This window comes from Podarcis raffonei, chromosome 1 (assembly GCF_027172205.1).
Source record: "Podarcis raffonei isolate rPodRaf1 chromosome 1, rPodRaf1.pri, whole genome shotgun sequence".
NCBI classification, from domain to species: Eukaryota; Metazoa; Chordata; class Lepidosauria; order Squamata; family Lacertidae; genus Podarcis; species Podarcis raffonei.
In genome coordinates, this window is record NC_070602.1 from 128927137 (window position 1) to 128941024 (window position 13888).

Here is a 13888-nt window from a genome sequence, read left to right on the forward strand (position 1 = left end):
CTTCTCTTGGGCTGCATGCACCGGATTGGATCACCCGCCCACCCTCCCTGAAAAGGGGGGGGGTTCGTTGTCCTCTGACCTCGCTATGCCTGTCATGGGGTCGTCTGCCTTGGGGCAGGGGCCTGGTAGGAATTTTGTCCATTTGGCTGATTGGCTGTTGCCATTTGGTTTTTGCCTACTGCGTAGCAAACTCGTCACAACTTGTAAGGTTGGCGGTTAGGCATTGGTTCAAATTGGTTGGTGGAGGGGTAAGTGTCTACCCCTCCAATGGTGGTGCTGAAAGGGAATTCTGTTAAAGGAATCCAGGGGCTTGCCATCCCTTTTGTCCTAGTCCCTGGCATCGGACTTGGGCCGTGCAAGCACCAGGGGGCATGAGGGTGAGAGATGAGGGACTGATGTTCAGCTTCATTTCTCCCCAATATGGTTCTCCCTGACTGGCTTCCGCTGGAATCCGGAAGTCAGTTCTGTCCCTGGGGCAAGGACAGATAGTCGTAACCAATGTCTAAGCAACCACTCACGTGTGTGTATTTAAATAAAGTTGTGGCCAAATTCATGCCAAAAACCTTAAACGAAAATTGATGTGTGAAGTGTGAGTTATTGGGGTGGCCTGGGGGACCTTGACGTGCAACTATTTGGCAGCGCGACGTAGGGACCTCCTTTTGCTTGGCGCTGCCAAACACCCGCCCACCCGCCCATTAATTAGGTCGTGTTTGGCCTTGCTTTGGACTTCGGTTGGCTGCCTGTTTTGGAACAGGGGCCGGGTAGGAATTTTTCCCAATGTGGCAGATTGGCTGTGGCCACTTGGTTTTTGCCTACCTCTTAGCAATCGTCACAACTTTGTAAGGTTTGGCGGTTAGGCATTGGTTTAGGGGGATGTGGGGAGGGGAGGCGCGGCCATCACCTGCCCCTCCAATGAATAGGGTATTCCGTTAAAGGAATCAAGGGGTCTGGATTTCGTCCGAAGCCCGGAGAGGGGCTAGGGCCATGCCAGGACCCCCGGGAACTCCAGGGGTGAGCACCAGTCAATATACACTGACGGAGATCCCCCTGCTGGTTGTTCACCCTTACAGGGTTCCTGCAGGGTGGGGCAGGAGCCAGATATAGTTTTGATACCAATGCCTAAGTCAATACCAGTCACATTTGTGTATTCAATAAAGTTGTGGCCAAAATTTGCCCATTAACATTGAAACTAAATTCTATCTCCACTGTGTCTTTATTTCCATGAGGGATGGGTTTTGGGGATCGGAGCACAACTCCTAAAATAAAGCTGATATGTAACTAAACATTCCTCAGAGTATGAATTAACTAATTTTCCATACACTTGGAACTTAATTTTTCCAAGACACATGAGTAACGCATGCTAGAGATTTCTCAAGATGTTAAATGAATGGAGTTTTCAGTGCTAAACTATTATTAGCATAAATTTCGAAGGAGCTGAAGGGTCTTCTTTCCCCAGGGACAGCTTGTGTGTAAGTAATCCTTTGGCAGGCTCCAAGCTAACGCAAGGAACCACCAAACCATATCTTGGTCTCATCAATAAAAGCTCCTACACATCATGCACAGCCTAAGCTGCATTCTCTTTACCTCTAAAATAAAGGTTATGCACAGACAGCATCAAACTAAATGATACTACATTGGATGAACAACAAAAATAATCTACTTTAGGAAAACCACTTTGCAAAAACTCAATACTCTTTTTCATTACGAAGAAATAACTTGCATATGGTAGTGACATAAAAGGTCTTGCAAATAATAGTTTTCAATTGTGCGCATATGCACACACACACACACACACACACACACCTCCCCTATGCTGAAAACCCACTAAGCATTATGGATTAGAACTGCAACTTTTATAACCAAGACTAATGCCGGCAGTTGGAATGTTTTATCTTCTTATTTAGTTATATGCATTATGCTGCTTTTTCTGACTCAAATTTGCATGTAGGACTGTTTCTTTGAAAATTTGACCATGCAATACAGGATTTTAAATGAGGGAGTGCAAATGATATGGAAAATACAAATGAATAAGGATTTTTTTTACCAATATATCTCTGACCAGAGGACATTGGGGTGCCCTCCTCTGCAGACTGCCAAATTACAATTATTATTATTTTTTACTTAAAGCAAGAATCACAACATTGGAAACATATAGCACCGATTTAATTCGGCAAGGAAAACAAATGCCATTGATGAAATGATAAGACATTTTAGGAATTAATTATTTGTGTAGCTCAATACATGCTGAATATTTCATATTTCGTTTGCCATTCATCCCTAATGCCATCTATTTAACAGAAAGCATTTATCTTCAATTTCCATAGAACCAGAAATTAGAATCGAGATGCAATAGATGTGAGACAACATCTCCCTCAGTCTAAATGCTACCTTCTGCCAACTGAACCCTTGTAGATAACTTTACATAAAACTACATGCCCCAAAATGTATCCAATAAGCACATTTCATATTTATCGACATAATCTTCAGGTGATTTTAAAAATCCAGTTTCCCATCTGTCTAGAGAACGTTCTTTTATTCATTAAGTAGGCTCTCCGTGGCCTCAAGCATGTTGGCTGAACTATATTTTTCTCTTCAATATTGGCATTCCTCCAGTGACCAACACTGAGATCTTGGGTTTCACGGCAATCTGATAGAACTCAAGTTACTAATGAATTCAAGCAGTGAGACTATAGCACACCAAAAAAAATAGCCCCTAAAAGGCAACACAGTACCACAGAGTGTCCCTCAAGTGTTTGCTGAAAAAGTCTTACCATAAAGAAAAAATGTGTACAGTATATAGACAAGATCAGGCATAGGCAAACTCGGCCCTCCAGATGTTTTGGGACTACAACTCCCATCATCCTTAGCTAACAGAGCCAGTGGTCAGGGATGATGGGAACTGTAGTCTGAAAACATCTGGAGGGCCAAGTTTGCCTATGCCTGGAGAAGACAGACACCATTATGTGCAAATGCAGTCTGCTACAGATGGGGTCTGAAAGAGTGGGCCCTTTGGAAGTCTTCCTGCATCAGCCCAGGTGATGTGGAAAGCCTTCTACATACTTTGACTATGGGTACAATTATGACTCTGTCAGATCACGGATAACCTGGATTCAGTAATCTATGCTCTGGTCACCTCCGCTGCCTTGTGCATCACAGAGCATCATGAAAGGGCAGAATGTTGCTCAGATTATTATTGTTGCATTTTTACTGCCAGGGAGAGGGAGATGCACATCTGTTGTTTTTTATTCAACCTCGGGTGCCAAAATATGTATTTGTATGTCTATTTGCTGTTGCACCTGAGGCAACAAAATATATCGTGTTGCCAATGCTAAGAGTGTATCTGTGTGTGCATGCACACACGTAAGTACATAGAGTGGTACCTCAGGTTAAGTACTTAATTCATTCCGGAGGTCCGTACTTAACCTGAAACTGTTCTTAACCTGAAGCACCACTTTACCTAATGGGGCCTCCTGCTGTTGCTGTGACGCTGGAGCACGATTTCTGGTCTCATCCTGAAGCAAAGTTCTTAACCCGAGGTAATATTTCTGGGTTAGCAGAGTCTGTAACCTGAAGCGTATGTAACCTGAGGTACCACTGTACATATGAACTGGGGGACTGGCTGCTTCTTTTGTTTGCTGCAATGTTTAGCCAGTTGCAGATTTTTTGTTAAATGTACCACCATTTAAGTCCTTGAACATGTTTTTGAGGGCCCTGCTGCTTTTTATACAGCAACTGAGAAACAGGGGGACCTGACCAAATCAAATCAAATCATCATTATTTTTTTAATGATCAGGAACCATTGACCATGAGGCTGCTGAGAGATGTACTCCAATGACATATGAAGGACCACAGGTTCTTCATAGCTGGTTAGTCTTAAGTGCTACTTCTCTCTTTGCTAGCAGACATGGAAAAACAATTCTCTCCCCGATAAAGTCTTGGGCTCCACGATTACTGCACATGGTGACAGCAGTCACAAAATTAAAAGACGCCTGTTTCTTGGGAGAAAAGCGATGAAAAACCTAGACAGCATCTTAAAAAGCAGAGACATCACCTTGCCAACAAAGGTCCGTATAGTTAAAGCTATGGTTTTCCCAGTAGTGATGTATGGAAGTGAGAGCTGGACCATAAAGAAGACTGATCGCCAAAGAATTGATGCTTTTGGTTTATGGTGCTGGAGGAGACTCTTGAGAGTCCCATGGACTGCAAGAAGAAGAAACCTCTCCATTCTGAAGGAAATCAGCCCTGAGTGCTCACTGGAAGGAGAGATAGTGAAGCTGAGGCTCCAAGACTTTGGCCACCTCATGAGAAGAGAAGACTCCCTGGAAAAGACCCTGATGCTGGGAAAGATGGAGGGCGCAAGGAGAAGGGGACGACAGAGGACGAGATGGTGGGACAGTGTTCTCGAAGCTACCAGCATGAGTTTGACCAAACTGTGGGAGGCAGTGGAAGACAGGAGTGCCTGGCGTGCTCTGGTCCAGGGGGTCACGAAGAGTCGGACACGACTAAATAACAACAACGAATCAAGTCCATGCAGATGTTTTCAGTGGCTCTACTCCTTTCACCGGTCTTTCTTCAGATATGGACTTCTTGTTCAGGGAAAGTGAAGCCCTGCTTTCTATATATGCTACCAAACACAGTGCTTGTTCCGCACAAGGAATGGGATAGAAGAAACAGCTGAGAGGAGTGGAGAATGAAGCTGATGGACTATGCAGAACTTGATAAACTGACTGGGAAGATCAGATATCTACGAGATCAAAAGTTCACCGAGGACTGGGGAAAGTTAGTTGAGTATTGGGAATGTACAAGTGATAATGAAATAACGTTAGTGGCATTTAAAGAAGCTCTGTAACAACATAAGAAATATTGTAAAAAGGGAAAATAGAAATGGGTAGGCACAAAGGCAATAGTAAAATTGGGAAATGTGTAATTAAAGAAGTTATAATTCGGATGATTGGTAGAGAGGCTGAAGGAAGTCAAAAAATGGAAAAATTAATAGAAGTTGTAATGTGGTGTGATTGGATGCTTTTTGATGGAAAATTAATAAAATATAATTATAAAAAAAGAAAGAGCTGAGAAACCCGATCAGAAAACAGAAAGAGAATGGAAGAAGTGGAGAACACTTCCCTCCTTAAGAGCAGGAATACCACTGGTTCCTACCTCCCTCCTCTTCAAGATGGAAGTGGAAAACAATACATAGAAAATATCTGCTCCCCGTTTTTGTTTGTTTGAGAGCTCATTAGAAGAGGAGGATTTGGGGGAGATTCTTCAGATCTACACACATTCATTCCCCTCTGAAGGATCAAGCTCGCACTTCGGCAGAATATTCAGAATACATCCCATCCATGTACACAAGGAGATCACAAACTACACATAGATACTGTAGATCTACAGCTTTATAGGTTCAGACAACTAATAGATGTCAAAACCTAAACAGAGAAAAGTGAATGTGAATATAACTGTATCATGCAACTTTACAAGTATAATCGAATGCATAGTGTAAAATGGCCTTCAAACCAATTCTGGAAAGGTCAGAATCTAAGAGCAGCTGAGAAGATAGCTTTCTTGACTAAAGCATAGATATTCAATGAATGCCTCATTGCTTCTAGACAGTCCCGAAAAATCCTGGCTATGTTCCATAACATACTTTTGTTCTACCTGCATTCATTTCCTTAGAGTTTCATCTAAGTAGGCCCGGGGTCTAGCATTTGATTTAGCATTTATAGATTTTTTTAAAAAAAGAATATATTATTGCTGGGGGTTTTTTATATTATGATAGGGGGGAAAGCAAACATAATAACATATATGAACACAAGTTACATAATAAAAAGGAATGCAGCAGCTACATAATTTACCTCTGCTGTCTCTTCGAATCTGATACTGGTTCTTTTGCATAGAAGAAAAAAGCTTTATTTTTAGAAATGACAATTTTAATTTCAACAACCGCCAATCAAACAATATGGAAAATCATTGCTGCCTGGCGGTACAGTTTCTGTTGTTGCGAGAAACTGGTAAGTTCAAATGTGATTAAAAAAGTAATAAGTGGTTAGTAAATTTAGAAGAAAATTATTTTTTCCTGCTTTTTTTGGCTTCACAGCAGAACTGTGTGAAGTTGTTTAGCACACCTGCTCTACTAAATAAGCAATCTTTGGCCCCAGGTTGGATCTTTAAAACTTTTGGTTTTGTCTTTTATGATATCCTTAAAAAGATTTCCCATTTAGCTTTACACCAGAGCAGAAAAGTAGGCAAACGTCTGAAAATGCATCATACCCCCTTTCTCATATGTCAGGGAACTGCCATCGGAGAAGCAGGAGGTGAAAGGGCTCACAGAGGCTGAGAGAGACTTATCAGCTGAGGAGGGAACCAGCAGGGGGAGAGGAGGAGCTCCAAGGGAAAGTGAGTCGGAGGGAGGGCTCAGAGACACTTCAAGCGAAAACAGTGGGGAGGTTTCAGGACCTCCCATAGGGACACCCACTCCTCGCCGGAAACTGTCGCGCCGAGAGTCCAGAAGACGCGTTTCCGTTAAGGAACTTTTATGCTGGAAGAAGTTCCGTAAACGCCCACTGTCTGATCCTACAAGCGACTGACGGAGCCATGCTTAAGGAGCTCCGTCACAGACAGAGGTTTGTGGACTTAGCCAAACTCTGAGGGACTAGGAATTTTATGCACAAGCAGCTCATCATCCCATCACATCATACTTCACAAGAATTCAAAGGGTTTGATCCAATGACATTAATAGGACTTGATTTCAATTGAACTGCTCCAAGTATGAACAGGTATGACTTCAGCCCATAGTATTATCTTATCCCCAGTCTCCTTCCCTCTTTCCATGATTCATGTTACTAAGTGTACCGCAGGCATGACCAAACTTGGCCCTCCAACTGTTTTGGGACTACAACTCCCATCATCCCTAGCTAACAGGACCAGTGGTCAGGGATGATGGGAACTGTAGTCCCCAAACAGCTGGAGGGCCAAGTTTGGCCATGCCTGGTTTACTGGAAGCAGAGGATGCCTTCAAAAAATATGGTACACTGCTACAGTTGGTATGATTCAGAGATCACGAATACACTCAAGTGTTGAAGTTCTTAAGTGTAAGCTGGGTCTATTGCAGGCAATAGGATGGAGTTCTGTCCTTCAGGTGCAACAGCACTCTGTTGCTTCAGGTGTGGAAAGGTGTCAATCATCTGTGGAAGGCAGCCCTGAAACAGTGGAAGGAACTGACTGCCTTTAGTAGACATGGTGAACAGGTCTCTTCATCTGGCAGCCATTCTGTTACTGGTCAAGTTAGAAGGACAGAAGGAAAGGGAACTGAGAGCAACAGCATTAGACAGAAGTCTGATGAGCAACATTAGATTTCTGCTGCCCAAAGATGGAAAGAAGCAGCAGTCCCATTGAAAGACGACTGGCAATTAAAACTGATAGAATATGCAGAGATGGCAAAACTTAACGGAAGAATAAGAGATCAAAACGAGAGACTTTTTTAACAGAATGGGGAAAATTTGTTGAATTAAAAAACGTTAGAAGGATTGACATAAACACGAGCAGTAAGAATTAACTTAAAGGGAGTAAAAAGGTTAAATTTGTAAATAGGTTTGAATTGGTTATGCAGTAAGATAAGGAACCGCAGAGGGGAAGAAAATGGAGGTTGAATTTGTTTAGATTTAGTTTTTGTTGTTGAAATATTGTAAAATGGAAAATTAAAATATCTGAGGAGCATTGGGCTTCTGAATGGCAGGCTGGTGCATGAACATGGCTGGAACCAAAAGGGAGCAGCAGTGTTGAAGTCCAGCTGTGGTCTATATTGCCTGTATAGGTTTTGACCATGGGGCCATATACTGTCCATTGTTCCCAATTGCTCTTTGGGGGAATGCGCTCAGATAACTTTTCACGATCAACACAATCACATGGCTGTGCAGACATGAATGAAGTGTAAGCAACACCAATAATTAACTTCCAATAGGGCCCAGAAGAAGAAGAAGAAGAGTTTGGATTTGGTATCCCGCTTTATCACTACCCGAAGGGGTCTCAAAGCGGATAACATTCTCCTTTCCCTTCCTCCCCCACCACAAACCCTCTGTGAGGTGAGTGGGGCTGAGAGACTTCAGAGAAGTGTGACTAGCCCAAGGTCACGCAGCAGCTGCATGTGGAGGAGCGGGGAATCGAACCCGGTTCACCAGATTATGAGTCCACTGGTCTTAACCACTACACCACACTGGCTCTCAGGATCCAGAAGTATCACATGATGCTGATGGGAAGAGGGTACTCTAGAAAGGGATGTGAGTTGTTGAGTAGGCAGAGGTGGTGACTGGGCCACAATTCCCAGCAAGTATAAACAGAAACAAAAGCTCTTCTTTTTAAGAGAATTTCTTGTGCGATTCCTTTGAAAAGAACACCACACCTCAAAATACCCAGAGATAGAAGTATTATTCCTCAGGTATGGGAGGAGTGTCAGAAAGTGATGGGGCAAACAGTGTCCTTGCAGCCAAAATTGCCAATTCAATGAGCAGAGAAGAGACTCGGAAAAGAGCAACAAATCTGCTGCCTATTTAATATGTTAAATATTTCAGAATTGCTGTTTCAAAACTGCATTAAAAGAGAGAGAGAGAGGAATATCAAGTTACAAACACTGTGGCCTCATGCCATCCTGTACAGTGTTTTGGTGACACAGACGGAAGTTTGCAAGGCACTACGAAGGCAGCTGTAGCTCTAAAGCCATTAGTATTCTGTCTACAAGGGAAAGGCAATATTCCAAATGCATTGTGCCTACGAGGTGCGCATACGAAAGTGGGAAGGGATTTTCTTTAATGTGACTTGCCACCAGGATTTTTTAAAAAAAAAATTCTGAAGAAGGAAGAGTCATCCTCATGGGAAAGCCAGCAGTGTACTGTACTTGAGAAAAAACAATGTAGATACATGAGATACACTCCCCACCAATTTCTGATGCTAGCTTTAACAACAACACCCCGAGAACAAGAAGTGGTCCAAGTTCTGGAGAAGAAGAAGAGTTTGGACTTGATATCCTGTTTTATCACTACTCGAAGGAGTCTCAAAGTGGCTAACATTCTCCTTTCCCTTCCTCCCCCCACAACAAACACTCTGTGAGGTGAGTGAGGCTGAGAGACTTCAGAGAAGTGTGACTGGCCCAAGGTCACCCAGCAGCTGCATGTGGAGGAGCGGGGAATCAAACCCGGTTCACCAGATTACGAGTCCACCACTCTTAACCACTACACCACACTGGCTCCCACTGGAGCTCCACTTCTGGCTACAGGAATACGAATCAGTGGTATGCGCCACAGCAGTTTAAAGAGCAACTTGCCACTAGTCTTTCCCAATCTAATGCCCCTAGCTATTGTTGAACTACAACTCCCATCAGCCTTGACATTATAGAGCTGCACGGGCTGGGGGGTGTTGTAGTCTAAAACAGCTGTAAGGAACTAGGTTGGGGAAAAGCTGTCTTACATTTATCACCTAACACACACACACCAAATTATGCTTGGTCACGTCCACAGAATGGAAGATGGCAGGATCCCCGAGGATGTGGTCTATGGGTTCGGGCTTCGGGCACCAGGCCCTTCGGCAGACCAACTCTGCGCTACCAAGATGGCTGCAAAAACGACATGAAGGCAGGCAACATTCAGCCCACTGTGTAATAACCCCTTGTAGATAATCACAGTGCCTGGAGACAGGCAGATAGGTCATGCACCCATAGCAGTGACCAGAGGAGGGATGGATGATGAGAGGAGGGCCAAGAATAGAATCGTCATTGTACTCCTGCATCAGCACGACCGGAAGCTACCCTCTGCCCCAGCTGCAACAAAACATGTCTCTCCCATATTGGCCTCTCTAGGTCTTGAAAGACCTACATTGGCTCCCAGTACGTTTCCGAGCACAATTCAAAGTGTTGGTGTTGACCTTTAAAGCCCTAAACGGCCTTGGTTCAGTATACCTGAAGGAGCGTCTCCACCCCCATCGTTCAGCCCGGACGCTGAGGTCCGGCACCGAGGGGCTTCTGGCGCTTCCCTCATTGCGAGAAGCAAAGCTACAGGGAACCAGGCAGAGGGCCTTCTCAGTAGTGGCGCCCGCCCTGTGGAACGCCCTCCCATCAGATGTCAAAGCGATAACCAACTACCTGACATTCAGAAGACATCTTAAGACAGCCCTGTTCAGGGAAGTCTTTAATGTGTGACATTTTAGTGTATTTTTGGTCTCTGTGGAAGCCGCCCAGAGTGGCTGGGGAAACCCAGCCAGATGGGTGGGGTACAAATAATAAATTATTATTATTATTACAGTAACAGCAGGCGCCGTAACTCTCCAATGGTTTGACTTCACCCTCAAAGGCGCACTCCTCCGTTATCTCCAGAGTCTGACAAATGCCACCAACAATAGCATTCTACGCATTCGAGGTATAAGCTTATTTAAGACGAGAAACAGCCGCCACCTTTGTCCCACCCCAGCTTTTGTTGGATCATGGAGGGCAGATATAAGGACAGGAGGCCCATAGGATGAAAGATTCCACTGGCATGGATTAGCTTGGTCTTTTTCCGCTGTTGTATCCCGATAATAAAAGGGCCTCTCTATGGAAACTCACTTGTAAATGACCCTGGTTTCAACCCCGTGTCGTCATGCCGTTGCTGCATCTTTAATTTAAAAGAACATGCTTGTTGATTTCTCCTCAGTGCCTATATTGTTTTGGCTGATTGTTTGATTTTATACCATGATTATTGCTTTATGGTTATATATGTTGAATTGTGGTTTTACTGCCCATATCCTGGCCTGAGATCGGTTGATATGAGCAGGTTAGAAATATTTTAATAAAACAGCTAGTAACAAATGAAAATTGGATCCATCATTTGAATTTGGAATGTGCGATTGTATACAAGAATATTTGTCGATCTAATTTGTCAATTATGTTTTATATATTCTGTAAGCCGTCCAGAGCGGCTGGGGAAACCCAGCCCAGGGGTATAAATCATAAAATTATTATTATTATCAACTTACTAATGTACACAGAGACAATATTTCTGTATCTATGCTGACTTGCCCAGGCGATGAGAAGAGCTGATTATTACTCATCCCAGTGACATCATCTTTTCTTTGTTTCCTTTTTAATTTTGAGGCAGGCTTAAGATGAACTTGCTGTTCTGTGAATCTACTTTGTTGCTCCCACGATGGATTTCTTACATGCAAGGCCTAAAAGCGGTGGCCATGGTAACATTTCATTTCTGTGCTGAAGAGCCAGTTTCCACATCTCAAATGTGTTGATATTTACTTTGAGGATTAAAGAGCAGGGAGGTCTACAAAGTCCCCAGACTTCTAATGCAGGAAAAACATCTGCTGGACAGAGTCCTAAGCAGATTGCTAGCTAAATTCAGCAACTGGGAATTCTTTTGGTTAATTAGGTCTCCCATATCAGTAGATGTCACAGCAGCTAACTGAGAACACAATGGTATTTGAAGCATTTTGTGAGAAAGGAACATTAATTCAAAAGGTCACCCAGTAATAGGGGGGGAAGGCGACGACAACGGCGACACAGCAGCAACATCAACAGCAAAACTTATACTTAAATGTTGCCATCTGTAGATGCGATCTGTGTTTTGGTAAAACTAAAGTGGCTTGCAAATTACATGGAACAAAAATGAAGAGGTGTGTATGAGCACCATCAAACCCATAACCGCACCTGCTACTGTTTCTGTTGGGACCGACCTTTGTCGGGCTTCATCAGCATTTAAAGCATATGGGGCTCGTCAGCCCGGGCAGGTAGCCCATCTAGGAGAAGGAAAACGCCGACCCTAAACCTCCACTGCCTTGCGGGATAACTTCGGGAGAAGAAAAGGCTAAGGAGGAAACCCTACACAAACCCAGAGTGGAATCCCTAAGATGGTTGGATGGCACCTTGTACGTTTCCTTGTGGAAACTCTTGCCGCCAAGCCTGTGCCAAACGCACTGCTCCATTTGGACCATATCAGCAAGACCATATCCTTTGGGCCATATCAGCAAGACCAACCATATCTTGTTGTCTGGGAAGACCAGAACCTCCATACACACTGCCCAGGCTTGTGCCTCGGAGAGGTCACTTGGATGCTGCTAACACAGCAATTTGACTCTGCCCCAGGACACACACTCCATTGTATCTCGAGACAGATGGATGCCAACAGCCCTAAAATAACACTCAGGAAATGGCCTCTGGTCAGAGGAAACAAAAGGATTTTCTATTTACTTCTGAGGTCGATTCACCTGACAAGTGCTGCAGGGGTTGGACTGGAAGGCCTATGGGCAAGGTGCCATTGAGGCCACTGGTTAGAGGAGGAGCAGATGGAAGTTCTAGCTGGGATACTAGCACCACAGGCCAGAAATCTCCTAGCTTGAGGAATCAAGTTTTCTGAGACAGACAAATCCCTCACCACTGATACTGTATTGGCTGCAACAATACTGACTGTGTTTCTTTACTCTGGGCCACTTGTTACAGAAGACACTAGGCCACCCTTCTGTGGCTCCACACTCTTGACCTAACCACTAGAATACTTGTCAGTCTCACTTACTAATGTACATAGAGACAATATTTCAGGAAGACCTGAAACATGTATACAGTGGGAGATACAAGATCTGGTTGTAAGAATGAGACAACGGTATAAATCAGAGGATTTCAACCTTTTTGAGTCCACGGCTCCCTTGACCAACTGCATTCTTTCTGCGGCACCTGTGGGGCTCTGGAGCCCAGTCACCGTATTTTTCACTCCATAAGACGCACCAGACCATAAGACGCACCTAGTTTTTGGAGGAGGAAAACAAGAAAAAAAATATTCTGAATCTCAGAAGCCAGAACAACAAGAGGGATCGCTGCGCAGTGAAAGCAGCGATCCCTCTTGCTGTTCTGGCTTCTGGGATAGCTGCGCAGCCTGCATTCACTCCATAAGACGCACACACATTTCCCCTTACTTTTTAGGAGGGAAAAAGTGAGTCTTATAGAGCAAAAAATACGGTATGTCACCCCTTGCCTGCAGAGCTGGCAGTCTCCCATCCTTTTTTGAACACCCACCCTGGTGGAGTGTTCCCTCAGCCTCGTCTCCCCTTTCCTTGGGAGTCCTCTGGGCAGCTACCGCTGCCACCCCTGGTCTCTGAGCTTCTCCACCACCCAAAAGAGAGATGCCCCCTCACGCTGCCCCACAGGGGCCTGGGGCTTGTATGTCCATTCCCAACAGCAAGAGCTAGTGGACTAGCTGGCTGGGCTCCCTCACCCACTTGCTTTCTTACTCCGAGGCCGCCTCAGCTCCTGGCAACCAGCATCCCCTGACCAGAGGCAGCATTTGCCTGGAGAGATTATAGCCAGGGCAGCTGCAACAAACAGCCACACAAGCCTTTTGGAGGCAGAGACATGAGAAGGCATCATGGAAGGTGTTAAGTTGTGGGTGAACATATCAGACGACACAGCGATCCTTCAAACAGCTCTTGTTTATTCACAGGCCAGGACAGAACTGAACTGAAGGGTTCAGTCAGCCTGCTTATATAGAGCTCCAGTACCACGTTACTGTAACAACTTTCTAAAACTATCCAATCACTGAACGTCACTTTCGATCCTTCATTTGCATAACTGTCTACAGTATCCCCCTGCTGGCCCAGGGTGAGAACTTCAGTACATAACAGAAGGGAGAGAAGGAAAGAGGGACAGAGCCCAGTGTTCCCTGTGGTACCCCTGACCATCATTCAAGGCACCCCGGGGCGCCATGGCACACTGGTTGAAAACCACTGGTATAAACAATATTCTGTTGAGTTGTAAATTAACAGTGCTTAATGGTCAGGTTTGCACCACTGTTTAGGAAATAACATCAACTATCAACGCGAAGTTCAGCTTAAATCAATCCACTCTGTTTCAATTTGAAGGCAAGTGAAATAA

At 44.4% G+C, this 13888-nt stretch overlaps 1 protein-coding gene across 3 annotated transcripts in view; it reads right to left on the reverse strand.

Moving 5' to 3' along the window:
• The window catches only part of PARD3B (par-3 family cell polarity regulator beta), a 617714-nt gene that overhangs the window by 205765 nt on the left and 398061 nt on the right, over positions 1-13888 (reverse strand). The gene's annotated exons all lie outside the window — the stretch shown is intronic.